The sequence below is a fragment of the Chelonoidis abingdonii genome, chromosome 1 (assembly GCF_003597395.2).
Source record: "Chelonoidis abingdonii isolate Lonesome George chromosome 1, CheloAbing_2.0, whole genome shotgun sequence".
Classification (NCBI taxonomy): domain Eukaryota; kingdom Metazoa; phylum Chordata; order Testudines; family Testudinidae; genus Chelonoidis; species Chelonoidis abingdonii.
The window spans coordinates 367,893,450-367,907,413 of record NC_133769.1 but is presented as its reverse complement, the minus strand read 5'-3'; the positions used below and the strand labels follow the sequence as shown (position 1 = coordinate 367,907,413).

Genomic DNA, 13,964 nt, shown 5'->3' with positions numbered 1-13,964 from the left:
AAAAGGAAAAAGATAGAGATGAGAGCTAGAATTGGTTAAATGGAATCAATTACATACAGTAATGGCAAAGTTCTTAGTTCAGGCTTGTAGCAGTGATGGAGTAAACTGCAGGTTCAAATCAAGTCTCTGGAGAACATCCCCCACTGGGGTGGGTCATCAGTCCTTTGTGCAGAGCTTCAGCTTGTAGCAAAATCCCTCCAGAGGTAAGAAGCAGGATTGAAGACAAGATGGAGATGAGGTATCATCCTTACATAGGCTTTTCCAGGTGTAAGAACACTTCTTTGTTCTGACTGTGGAAAATTACAGCAAAATGGAGTTTGGAGTCACATGGGCAAGTCCCTGCACACTTTGCTGAGTTACAAGGCGTATCTGCCTTCTCTCAGTGGGTCAATTGTGTAGCTGATGGTCCTTAATGGGCCATCAAGCAGGCTAAGCAGAGCTAACATCAGCTTGTCTGAGGTATTTCCCAGAACTGCAGCACCAATTTGAAATACAGACAGTATTCAGCCAATACTTAAACTTCAACTACATAATGATACAGACATACAGACAGCATAATCATAACCAGTAACCCATAACCTGGTCTTAGACACCTGATATGATCCCATTTTACATAGGATTTGGTGCCACTACAGGACCTTGGTTGCAAACCATGTTCTATATGGTCCCATTTTATATCAATAATGTCACATCTCCGACAAAATCTTTTAGGGAAATGTGATCACCATGAAGTGAAAGCAGGATTTCCCCACAACTACTCCCCACCCCTCCAACTGAGAACTGTATTTCAGGGTCAAACCCACCTCCATTATGGCTGGGCTGCTGTCCCAGAGAGAGCATTCCTGCCTGGGAAATCCCAGTTAGTTACTGAATGTGGAACAACGGATCACAGTGAAACAATTGGGAGGATGTTTGGTTTTGATGTGTTCTTTGCCCCCATATCTCCACTTACGTTCCTGATGGATTCTTCTGCAGCCGCACAGGGATGTTGGAACCATGATGAAGCCTCTGCTGATCCCCTTGACATACTTCGGTCTTCAAACCTGGCTGGGAATCCATCAGGTAAACTCTTGAGCTTTGCCAGTGAAACACTCTGTGTTTTCTTGTGTTTCTGCTCAAGGCTATGCAGGCAGCCATACTGCCTTAGACCCATAGACCTGTAGGGCTCGAAGGGACATGAGAGGTCATCTTGTATAGCCTTGTGTGGTGAGGCTGGACCAAGAGCACCGAGACCACCCCAGACAGGTGTTTGTCTAATGAGGCACCTTCTGCGGTGGTTGGTAGGGAACCCAAACCCTCCCACGAAACTGGGTTCCGGTCTAGGGATCCTCTGAGCAGAAGCCAAGGTCTGTTCTATCAGACTCCTTACTTCTACCTTCATTGATATCCTCCTACCACAGCCTTTTTCCAGTCCGCACAGCCTCTCCTGGCTTATCCTTCATTCAGGGCCAGGCTTACAGGGCTCCCCCATGGAATCCCCCAGCTCAATCCTAAACCAAAAGAACAAAATTAAACCAATTTCCTCTTTACCCTGCAGGAGCCTTCCTGTTCCCCTCAGGTCTCCCCGCTCTTTACTGCCAGGAGAGGGACTGCCGAGGTCTTCCCCCTCTCCCTGCAGCCCCTCAAACTCCAAACACCCCCTAAGTTTACCAACACTGCTGCTGGCTTCCTCCTGGCCTGAGGCAACTCACTTCTGGCCGCAGGCTTCACTGCCTCCAGCCTCCCAGGCCTCCTCCTGGCTCTGGGCCCTCCAGTGCTGGCTCCAGGCCTCTCTCTGCCTTTAGCCCAAGAGGGGACGTCCCCAGCTGGGTCTGATCACCATTTGTGCATAACACCCTCCGGGTGCCACCCCGCAGCCTAAAGGGGCTCGGGCTCCTGTTAGCCCCTGGTTATCCAATGTGGGGTTAATACAACTCATCACAACAGCGTTGTGTTGCCCGTCCTCCATGTGCATTTGGGAGTTGGATTCTGGATGTAACTTTCCCATGGTCACCACCAGCCCTGGAGCATGCAGTGCATGGCTGGCATACGGCGATGGCAACCCACTGACTCCCACTGAGGTAGACGGGAGTGGTTTCTAGATATTCCTGTGGAAGTGGATTGGAATCTCAGTCCCTCCTAGCTCCCTCCCTTCTATGTCCCTTGTTCCCCCTGCTTTGTCTTCTCTATTAATGTATCACTTCCTGCCTTTCTTCCTAACCCTCATCTGCACACAATATATCTGTTACACTAACATAGACACCGTAAATTAAAAACACCTCTGTCCCGGGTACGTGGCTCGCTGGTCTCCGAGTGCAGCCCTTCAGGTGTCAGGCCTTGTGCCTTTACCCTCCTGGGCAGGAATCCTGTGATTCTCCCACTCTCAGACGGGGCCGTGGGCTGCGGTACCTGTGCACCCATTGTGCTTACCCAGCAGCTCCGGCTGAGTTCAGGTCCCTGCGGTTTGTCACTTTGGGAGTTGGGGCCCAGTGGGGTATCTGCTGACACCAGACAAAGTGTTGTTCAGTTTACTGTAAGAATAAATCGTTTAGAGAAACTGACTTTTAAAACAACCCACAGTCCACACTCACATCGGTCTTACCTAAAGGGCTACCATCACCTGGGGCTAATGTAGGCAGGTTCTCAGGACCTGCACCCAGGGGTGAAAGTAACTTACAGGACTTACCGGTACTGCCGGAGTCCTGGGGAGGGCGTGGCCTCATTTGGAAGAGGCGTGGCCTCTCAAGATTTAAAGGCCCTGGGAGATTTAAAGGCCCCAAGATTTAAAGCTGTGGCTGGGAGGCCCAGGGCCTTTAAATAAGCCAGGGGCTCCCAGCTGCAGAGGTGGCTGGGAGCCCCCCCCGGGGCTCAGGGGGAAATTAAAGGGCCCGGGGCTCTGGCTGCCGGGGGGAACCCTGAACTTTGCGGGGCTGGGGCAGGGATTTAAAGGGCCTAGAGCTCCTGTCGCTGAGGGAAGCCCGGAGCCCTTTAAATCCTGGCCCCAGTCCAACCGCCAGAGCTGTGGCCAGGATTGAAAGGGCTCTTGGCTGCCCACAGCCGCGGGGAGCTCTGAGCCCTTTAAATCCTGGCCCCAGCCTGGCCGCTGGAGCCGTGGCCGGGATTGAAAGGGCTGTGGGCTGCCCGCAGTCCTTTCAATCCCCACCATGGAAGTCGATGTGGTCCAGCACAGTGCACTGGCTCTTGCTGGTATACCGGACCGGACCGGACCGGCTTACTTTCACCTCTGGAGCAGCAGAAATACTGTCTTCTCTGCCCCCCACCGCTCAAAAGGGCACTGGCGCCGTCCCCACGGGATAGTAATACACACTGTATGTATGTGCATGTGTATGAATGTGTCACAAACAATGCAGCTGCAGCCTGCCACCGACCAGTAGCAACCCCAGCAACCGACCCCTGTGGGCTGCTGCCTGCAGAGAGCCAGTAGGTGCCGCTGGGCTGGGCTGGGTCTGCCAAGGAGTAAGTAACCAAGGCAAAAACCACAGCCAGCCAGCCAACCAGGGAGGGAGCCGGGGGGGAGGGGAAGTCAGGGGTGAATGAAGGACAACTGGAATAGCCTTCATGAAATATACAAGATTTTTAGAGAAAGTATTGTCAATTTCAGCCTCTGTACTCTGCAGGCAGGACAAAACAAAAAGAGATCTGAGATTGCACCCGTTGTCCTAAGGACATTTCAGGTGTTTAAACCAATGTATAAAGAGGGTGGATTGGAATGAAAACTACTATTTCTTTCAAAGGAGGTACAATAATTTCCCTGAATATTCAGTTTTCCCCTCCAAGCCCTTTGTGGTTTTGTCTTATGGGGCTATTTTGCTTTTCCCTCTGAATCTTTAGTTGCTTTAGCAAAATTGCTTTGCCCAAAATAAACCCTAATCATCATGACACATCTTTCCACCATGTTCTCCATGTTTTTGTGTTGTTTTTTAAACAGTATACATTTCAAAGAGGATCTGCAAGCAGTTTGGACATCACAACCACCATGATCCTCTGCTGGGGAGGGAATGGATAGATTTGAACTTGGAAAATGGTTCCTGATTTTTGATTGTGTTTAGGAGATCCCCTCATCCCGGGGCAGAAAAGAACTGCCCCTGCCATGGTCACACACACCCAACAACAACTGGGAGTGAAAATTAACAAGGATGCCAGAAACGGCCTCCTAACTCTGGCACTGAACTGCACAGGGAACAGCTGAGTTTAAACTGTTCTTTTGCAGGCAGCAGCAGCAGGCATCTCAGCCATTTCCCTTACTGCAAGCTAGAGCCTAGAGGAAAACCCCTGCTGGGGGTGGGGGAGGAATGCAGAGCCTTGTCTGCAGCCTGGCTGGAGGAGGGGGAGGGAGAGCGAGAAACCAATGTGACAGTTGAGTTTTCCCCTTCCATCTGCTTTTATTAGCTCTGGATTTAAGCTGTGCAGCCAAATGCTTGTAGTTTGTTGTGATGTATATTAGTTTTGGAGAGATCCCCTCATCCCGGGGGCAAAAAGGACTGCCCCTGCCATGGTCAAACACACCCTCCCCTCAGACCCCCTCCTCCCAGCTACTGTGAGTGAAATTAACAAGGGATGCCCAGAAACCTAGCCCTGGGGGCTGAACCATCAGGGAACAGCTGAGTTTAAACTATTCTTATGCAGGGAGCATTCTTCTCTCTCCCTCCCTCAGTCAGTCTCCTTTTTTTACCGGTGCCTCCTGTACCAGCCCGTACCAGCTTACTTTTCACCTCTGCTGCACCTGAGCCTGCTCCCCTAAACAACTCCTCTCCCATCTTAACAAAAAGGCCTTGGCTACACTTGAAGAGTTATCAGCACATAAAGTGCCACAGTCACACAGCGCTGTAACTCACTCCCGTCCACATTGGGAAAGGCATAATACAGCGCTGTAATCTCTGGGCTACAGAGCTGCAGATACTCCACTCCTCGAAGAGATTTAACAGCTGCTGCAGAGTGGCATGAGATGCTGGTTCTCTCACTGTACGGGGTGATTGACCTCCTGAAACTCCACATAATCCTTTTAAATGAAGGACCTCTCCTGTTTTGTGTGACTCTGGCCCAGGATTCTGCTCTATCAAACAACCAAACCAGTCTACCTGTTTGCTGTGAATGAGCAGAGGCAGGCGGGGGCTCCATTTGAACGCCCATAGCTAATGTTGTTTTGAAGAGAAGAGGCGGGTTGGGGAGGGAGACGGGGGGGAGGGGGGCCTCCATTTTGGTGAGGCGTGCTGCTTATCTGGTCTGTACAGAAAAAACCAAACCAGTTGCGTTTGCTGGAAGGCAGGGAGCTGACACAGTGTGTCAGCTTCCAAAAACCCACTCTCTCTTTCCCCCACCGCTCCCTGTCACACTCCACACCCCCGCACATTATTGAAAAGGCATTGTTGCAGCCACTTGAACGCTGGGAATGGCTTACCTAATAATGCCACCACACCACAATGCCGCTGCAAATGTGGCACACATCCAGTGCGCCTGGCAGGCTGTCACTAGTTGTGGTAATAGCCTCTGTCCCAAATCTGGACCTTAGCATCCAAAAGGTTTGGGGGCTTAACAAGAAACTCCCCCAAGCTTTATACCCAGCTTGGCTCTGATCTCGCTGCCCACCAACCAGGATTCAGTGCCTGGTACACTGAAGCCCCCCAAAATCGTCCCTGGGGGACCCCCAAGACCCAGAACCCTGGGTCTCCTATCTCAAACGGGAAAACAAGTTCCTCCCCTTGTGCTCCTCGTTATCTGAGGATCCCCAGCTTCCCTCCCTGGGTGAGCCTGGCGATGCAGTACTTAACTCCTTTGAAGGCAAAACAAAGAGGCCAATCAACTCTCTCCCTAAGGCGCAATGCATTCAAACCTAGTAAAGTTAACATAAAGAGATTTTCCACCCCCCTTTCCTGTAGCCTAACCATAAGAGAAAAAACCAAAAACCTCAACCAATCACGTTTAGGTGTTTAAAAAGAAACTTTATAATAAGAAAAAAGAACAGAGAATATACCCAGAAAAATATAACCCACTGCATTATAGATGTCAATTACAGGCTCTTGCTTTAAGAATTAGGAATACACAGTCTGATTCAAAAAATAGCCAATTAAAACCAGTCCAGCGATTACACACATGTAAATACAACTTACAATATCAACCTATTGCTTTCTTTTGTACTCACACTTGGTAACAGAAGATTAGAAAGAAGCTTGGAGATGGAAGGAAAGATGCTCTCACCACAGCCGGGAGAAAACAAAAGACCCCGAGTTCCTTTCCCTCTCAGACTTTAAAAAAAAATCCAGTTCTCTGATTGATCCTCTGGTCAGGTGCTTGATTCCCCCTTGTCCACCCCTTACAGGTAAAAGAAAATTAACCGTTACCTATCTACTTCTGACAACTGTGGCCAGACTCCAGTGCTTTCCCTACTCAGCTGTACGAAGACAGGTTTAACTCCCAGTGCTGTACAGCTGCAAGTGTAGCCGTACCCTGAGTGTTCCTCGTTAAACCCAACACAGATCTTCTGATCACCTGCATTCCCAGACCTCTTGTATCCACCCCTGCTTCTTTTCCCCAGGAACCAGGGCAACAGACAGTATTAGTCAATTATTACAGGGCAACTACAAATCCATCGCACTCATCCTGCTCCTCCCTCCCAAAACTGAGGCACCAATGTGACATTTGCCAAGCAACACCCTGAGGATTCTGCTTGTGTGTTCCATCCCTTTCTCCCACCGTTCCTCTGTCTTGTCTGTTTAGCGGTAAGCTTCTAGGGGCAGAGGCCATCTCCTAGTGTGTTTGTATAGGGCCGAGCACAACGGGGTCCTGATCCTGGGTGTGACCTCTAGGTGCTATTGTAACACAAATGCTAATGTGACCAAATGTTTCCTTTATTCTCCCAGGCAAGATGCCAGGTGGAACTGCGCATGATGGATGATGCTTTTGATGACCAGTATATAGGATGTGCTGAAGAAATGGATGGAATTGCACCTGAACTGCTAGAGAAAGAAAAGTCCATGTCCTCAGTGTTTAGCAGGGTGTGGGAAAACTCAGGAAAAAAATGGGAACTTGTAAAGAAAAAGATTTGTCTGCCCAGAGGCTTTAAAGATGAGCGTGAAAGAGCCATAATAGCCTATACTGATAATGACTTTCACAGTGAGTTGAATGCAGCAGTGAGAGAGGCTGGGATATCTCGAGCGCAATACATGGCCAGTTTCCAGTTCAAAGCCTTTCATTATTACTTGACAAGAGCTTCACAGCTCTTATGACAGAGATGTGATGTGATGTACAAAAGAACGGTGTACCGGGGAGGGTTCTGTCAGATTTCAGCAAATGGGATCAGATCACATCAGGTTTGGATATTTTGCCTCTTCATCTTTTGATATAGGAGTAGCTAAGAGATTTGGCATGGACACATTGTTCATCATCCACATTGGTGTTGAGATCAGGGCCTTCTCATACATTCAGGAGGTGGAAGAAGAGTTAATCCCAGTCCATGAGATATTCAACATGCCCCTAGGACAAGGGAGTAACAGTTTTGTCCTCCGGAGCACAAACCGGACCTGCAGCCACTTTAACTGCGCGTACCTGGGTGGGGAGTACTGGGCTGAACACAAGAAATATTTGTGTGGGGCTATTTGCTGTGGAGACTTTGAAAACCCCACTTCAGGGAGAACTGATGAGAGGGATGCTGGCATGGGGACTTGCCACAAAGGTTGGGGGAGACAGGCTGCAACGACTCTTTCTGCTAGAGAGGGCTCGAGCTGGGGGGGGGTGGATGCTGGGTCCCACTCGCTCACTGAGGAAAGAGAAGGTGCCTAGACATCATGGTGATGGGAACACTAGAAAGACAGGTGAAGGCCCCAAATCATTGTGAGTCTTCAACACACACACACACACACGCCCCGTACAGAGTCCGTAGGAGCCCTGACTGAGCAGCTGTGGCTCCTCAGACACGGCACAGCAAATCCATAGGCTGTGGAAAAGGGAGCAGTGGTGTGGCCTAATGTGCAGATGACACATTATTTGGGGCAGTCATGGCTAGGGACGACGGTGAGGAACTTCAGCAAGAAGGAGGGAGGGGTAGCTCAATGGTTTGAGCACTGGCCTGCTAAACCCAGGGTTATGAATTCAGCCCTTGAGGTGGCCACTTAGGGATCTGGGGCAAAATCAGTATGTGGTCCTGCCAGTGAAGGCAGGGGGCTGGACTTGATGACCTTTAGGAGTCCCTTCCAGTTCTATGAGATAGCTATATCTCCATATATTATATTATTATCTAACCAAGTTGGGTGAATGGGCAACGCAACATCAGGTGAAAATCACTGACACACATTCAAGGTAACGTACATTGTGAGGGATAATTTCACTGGATTGTTAATGAGCTGTATCAAATCAGAAAGAGACCTGGCCATCATTGTGGAGACTTCAGTGCAAATCTCAATGCAAACCCCTGTTCAATGTGCTGCAAAGTCTATAAAGCAAACAAAACATTACCATGCACCTGGAATGATGGGCTGGAAAATAATGTGAAGATATTAATAACTAGTCATGTTTTTGTTAAGTAAAAGTCATGGATAAGTCACAGGCGAGAAACAAAATTTCAAGGTTTAAAATTGGTGGATTATTGATTTTGCCATCCCAGGCCCTGAAATAATTGCCACTCCCAGCCCCATAGAACTTGTTTTAGTTTTTTTACAAATTCATTTGAACTAAAATGAATCTAAATATCATTAGAATAATTGAACATTTACAAGTTATTATAAATAAAATGACAAGTACAGCGGACCCTCACTTGAACACATGTCTGTATAGCGCAATTTTGCTTATAGCGCGGGACTGAGCATGGATCCAAAACTGAGAACCACTTAATTTCTTCCTTCCGGTCATATTATTAACATTTAGGATTCTTGCGATTATGTTTACTAAATGGCTTCGCGCCGTCATTGGTGGTTTCAATATGCGCTATGATTGCTAGAATCGCGGTGTCACTGATGCAGCGATTACAAAAATGCTGCTATTATTAATTTGCCGCCCTCAGTGATAATACGCTGCTGGACCTGTCCATGACTTGTACTGTATACCCCAGACTAAATGTTGGGTGTTCTCAGGGGCTCTGTGGCAGCTACTGGGGGAAGGGCCTCTGGACCTCCCACTGGTGCTGGGGGAGCGGAGAAGAAAGGAGGGGGCAGCCCGGAACAGTCACCGCTGCTGCTGGCGGGGGGTGGCCCCGCTGCCCCGGGACCAGTGCCGTGAGGGGAGGACAGTGTGGCTGGCACTGGAGCCTCCCGAGCTGCTCGGGTGGCCCTGAGGTCAGTCACACCTACCACGTGCAGAAGTCACAGAATCCGTGACCTCCATGACCTCCGGGACATACTTGCAGCCTTAATTAGAACATGAATCAATGGGTCACTCTTCCCTGGGATAGTAGGTTTAGGTCTGATCACCGGCTCTAAAAGATTTATTGGGGCAGGTAAAAATGGAGAAAGAGTTCAGAGAGAAGGGATGAAAATGATCGGAGGTCTGGAGAGGTTTCTATGGGAGAGATTGGGATGGCTGAGCTAAGAGAAAAGACATAAAAAGAAACATGACGGAGATGTACAAAATAATACATGAGACGGGGGAAATGGCAGTGTGTAATTTATCACTAGTAAAAGGGTGTGTGCCCTGTTATATAGAATGCAGGGTTAACTTGTGGAACTCATTGACACAACCTTTCCAAGACTCCAAGACTCAGAAGAATTCAAAAAAAGAATTAGCCATTTATATAGACAGAATCTCCACAGTTGTTACGTAGGATAAACTAATTGTTTTAAAAGGGCAATAAACCCTTAGGCCTGAGGAGAAAAGGCAGTCACTAACTGCCAGGGTTGGGGAAGAAATTTCCTCTATGTGTAGGTTATTCCCTGCTGGGGTTTCTTGCAGTTTCCTGATACAGCTGGGGCTCACCTCAGTCAGGGACAGGACACCAGACTAGATCCTGTCCAACAGTTCCTATGTTTCTTTGGAAATAGTAGAATGCAGTTGAAAATTCTACCTGGGCAGCTCCCATTTCATTGACCCTCTGTTTGTACCATAGGAGAGAAGACCCAAACATGCGTTTACAACTCTGATAAGAAAGAAAATTTTTGTTTTCATTCTTTCGAAAGTGACTCGACCTCTGTATTGAAGTGCAGAGCTGAGAGCAACCCCACCATGGAAACATGTCACGTGAAACCAGTTGAGAAATAAGTGAGGTGAACTGCATGTTCTGTTTATTTATCCAGGTTCTCATAAGGAGTTCATGACTAGTATCTGAGCACCTTCCCCTCTGACTCAATTCCAGGCGCAGCTGATTTCAGAAAAGAAAATTTAAGGAGAATAACCCCTTAGAGCACTAAAGATTCATCTTCGGTGTTCTGAACTATAAGCTGAACACACATCCCCTTACCCAGCACCACAAGTGTGTCTCCATCTCCCTCCTCTCATAACTAGACCCATTCTAGCCCCAGTGGAACTACATCCTCCCAAAGGACTAAACATAAACAGGACTATTTTACCAGAGCAAGTAAGAAAAATCTCAACAAAATATTTTCTCATTGGAATTTGACAAATCATCAAACTCTTCACCTTTTGCAGAGATGGTTTGATTTTGACACTGTTCTGTCAGAACGCTGCCTGGGTTCTGGCCAGCTCACCCGCCTGGCTCCTTAGCAGCTTGGCTGGCGGGCTGCCTAGGAGTCATAGACCCCAGGACTTCCAGTGTCCCCGACCCTGGGACAGCCTACTTGGGGCACCGTTCCCTTGTGTGGAGAATTTCAAAATTTGGGTGTTTTTTATTCCAAGTATGAATAAAACCAAATTTTGAAATTTCAAAATCCTCCATGAAATAGAATGGGCCTTCTCTGCCCAGCTCTACATTTCTTCCTAAAGCCAATAAAAACAAACCAACAAAAACTGGAATACACTTATGCAGCAGACAAGCTCCAAATCTGAGCCTCTGGAACTGTCTTAGGGGAAACGTGCTCACCAATGATTGATACCAAAGGAACAAGCAGGCTGTGGAGGGACGAAGCAGGTGAAATCTCACCAGTGAAGTGAATGTCCCAAGCTGGAGTGTCCTGCTGAGGTGAAATGGATTAACGTCTCTCTGCAATAAGCAGGTTCCAGTAGCTGTTGGGAAGGATACCTGTGTCCAGCTTTAAGGATCTGTCAGTGTGAAATAATTTCCTATCAATTCTTTGATCTGCTTTTTCCTATTAACAGCTACCAGGGGCAGCCTGGCCTTCCCCAGTGAGCTGAGCCCTCTACTGTTTGGAGGATCTGTCATCCTGGTCCATGTTGCTTCTCTGAAGCTGTTTGCTGGTTTTTCAATTGTCCTATTCGTGTTACTCATTTTTTCTCTCCAGTACAAATCATGGTGATGGGACTTGCCAGGTCCAAAGTTGTCCTGCAATTCTGCCAGCATTCCAGAGGGAATCAGGAACATGGAGGGAAAGTTGCTGGTACCTGCTTGGGCAAGTTTTGGTTATACGTTATTGATGAGTAGATCAAAATGAAAGCTCATAGTTCTATTCCAGGTGGGATTTGTCTTGCAATGGTAGAGGTATAAATTGGAGTCTGTTATATAAATAAACTACTTGTATTCCTGTCATGCCAGCACTTCTGTACCAATTTTGTACAGTAAAAGATGTCTAAGAAATGAACTAAGTCAAACTATTTTAATTAAAACAGTAGATAGGTTTAATCTGTATGTCGGCCAAGTGAATCTGTAACAGGACAGTTTGTGGGGTCCCATGTCTAGATCTCTCAGTCACTTCCATATGAAATTTGCTCAGAAGATGATATTTTTAATTGGTGAAATCAAAGGTCCAATTCTGGGCTAGTTTACCCACCTGCCTGCCCACTGACTGTCCTGGGATTGCATGGGGGCTAATCAGTAACAACATAGGTAGGGAAAGGCACCAGAGCCAAATCCCCCCAGCTCCCAGAACTGTACCCCAGGAATATACTGTCTTGCCCTGCTCAAGATGAGCAGTGCAAATTAATTAATTGGTTCACCACTTCATCAATGGAAAGTGGACATACGCCAGCCTTTGCAAACCCCTTCAGGCAAACTCACTGGTAAAGATAAACAGTTAAACAAATGTATTGACTACAAAAGATAGATTTCAACTGACGAAGTGTTAGGCAAAAAGTCAGTTAGTTAACAAAAGAAAAAAGTGTACACTGTCTAAACTCTTACCTGTACTAGACTGGGCAACAGCTAGACTAAACAGTTTCTCACCCTACAGGATATTGCCGTCCTGAATATCATAGGCACCAACTTTCAAAAGTGTCAGGGGGTGCTTGACCCCTGGATCTGCCCCAGGCCCTGCTCCCACTCCACCGCTTCCCCCAAGACCCTACTCCCACCCCACTTCTTCCTACCCATGCCACACACCACCCCTTCCTGCCCAGTTCCACCCTGTCCCCTGAGTGTGCCACATCTTTGATCCTTCCCCCTCATGGCCTCCCAATGCCAAAAAACAGCTGATTGTAGGAAGCACAGGGAGGGAGGGGGAGGCACTGATCAGTGGGCCCACCAGCGGGAGCTGATAGGGGGGCTGCCAGCAGGTGCTCAGAACCCACCAGGTTTTCCCTATGTGTGCTCCAGCCCCAGAGCACCGACAGAGTCCACGCCTATGTTTAAGATACAGGTTTGTCCCTTAAATCTGGGCCAGTCTTCTCTGTTGGAGTCTTCAGTTTTCTTCTGAGTGTCTTGGTTGCTTGCAGCATAGGTGGGGGCAGGAGAAAGGCAAAGTATGCACCTGCTCTGTTTTGTTTTATACCCTCAGTCCCATGTGCTTGCAGAACACACAAGTCCAGGCATGTCTGGGGGCATTACTGAGTCTCCAGGCAAGGTTGAGCAATTTCCCTGGTGTGGCCTCGTGCGGGTGAGTCACTGAATTGCAGCTCCCTTGCAGGACAATGGTTGTTGATGGGTTGTTTGACACCCCATCCGGGCATTGGTTACTTTCCTTGCCGTCGCCTCTGGGGAGCTGATATCTGGCTGGTTCCCCAACTTACAGCATGTTTTAGTGAAAACCATAAAACACAATTCTCACCTTCATATGCATTAATGGTATACATCTATGGATAGAGAAATGACCTTCAGCAGATAACAACCTTGTCCCTGCTACGTATGGGGCATGCCTTCAAGGTAAGATCACGATTATATAAAAAATGAGGAATATGGGGGTTACAGGACGCTCCCTCGAGGTATAGAATGTCACAACTGTATCAGTAATTGTCTCGCCAATTCAACTTCCTGCTCCTATTCCAGTCCCTCGTCTTGTAAGTGTGAGCTACATAGTTTGCTCTGTGTTGTTTTATATTAAAATGTGTTATTTAAATTAGCCCTCTTTATCAAGTACCTAGATCACTCTGACCTGTGTAACTAACCTGCCCCTGTCTATCATTATCTACCACTCCATTGATTTTTGTATCATCTGCAAATTTTACCAGCAATGATTTTATATTTTCTTCCAACTCATTGATAAAAATATTGAATACTACTTGGCCCTACAGGACCCCACTTCAGACACCCCCATTGGATGATGATTCCCCATTTAAAATTACTTTTTGTGATATATCAGCTAACGCATTTTGATGCCATTAAATATGGACATTATGTCTAGTGCTGATTTTTTATCAGACTGTTGGGCGGGACTAGATCACTTGCCTTAGAAACATCTAATTACTATGCCAAACCAGTTACCATGAGCAGCAAAATTTATAATCTCACCCAAAAATGAAATCAGGTCCCTTTACCGAGACCTATTTTTCAATAAACCAGGTTCAATGGCAAGAATGCCTTGCCTTTCATAGAATCATAGACTCTCAGGGTTGGAAGGGACTCAGGAGGTATCTAGTCCAACCCCCTGCTCAAAGCAGGACCCGTCCCCAACTAAATCATCCCAGCCATGGCTTTGTCAAGCCTGACCTTAAAGACCTCAAAGGAAGGAGATTCCACCACCTCCCTAGGGAACCCA

At 47.7% G+C, this 13,964-nt stretch overlaps 1 protein-coding gene and 1 pseudogene across 1 annotated transcript in view; one reads left to right on the top strand and one right to left on the bottom strand.

The window, feature by feature from the left end:
* The window catches only part of ART5 (ADP-ribosyltransferase 5), a 55,079-nt gene extending 52,343 nt beyond the window's left edge, over nt 1–2,736 (bottom strand). Inside the window, exon 1 of the mRNA XM_032793009.2 lies at nt 2,410–2,736. The gene's annotated coding sequence lies outside the window, so the exon portion shown is untranslated. The remainder of the gene's footprint in view (nt 1–2,409) is intronic.
* LOC116832347 (ecto-ADP-ribosyltransferase 5-like) overlaps nt 1–11,547 on the top strand; it is a 17,078-nt pseudogene extending 5,531 nt beyond the window's left edge.
* The last annotated feature ends 2,417 nt before the right edge of the window (nt 11,548–13,964 follow it).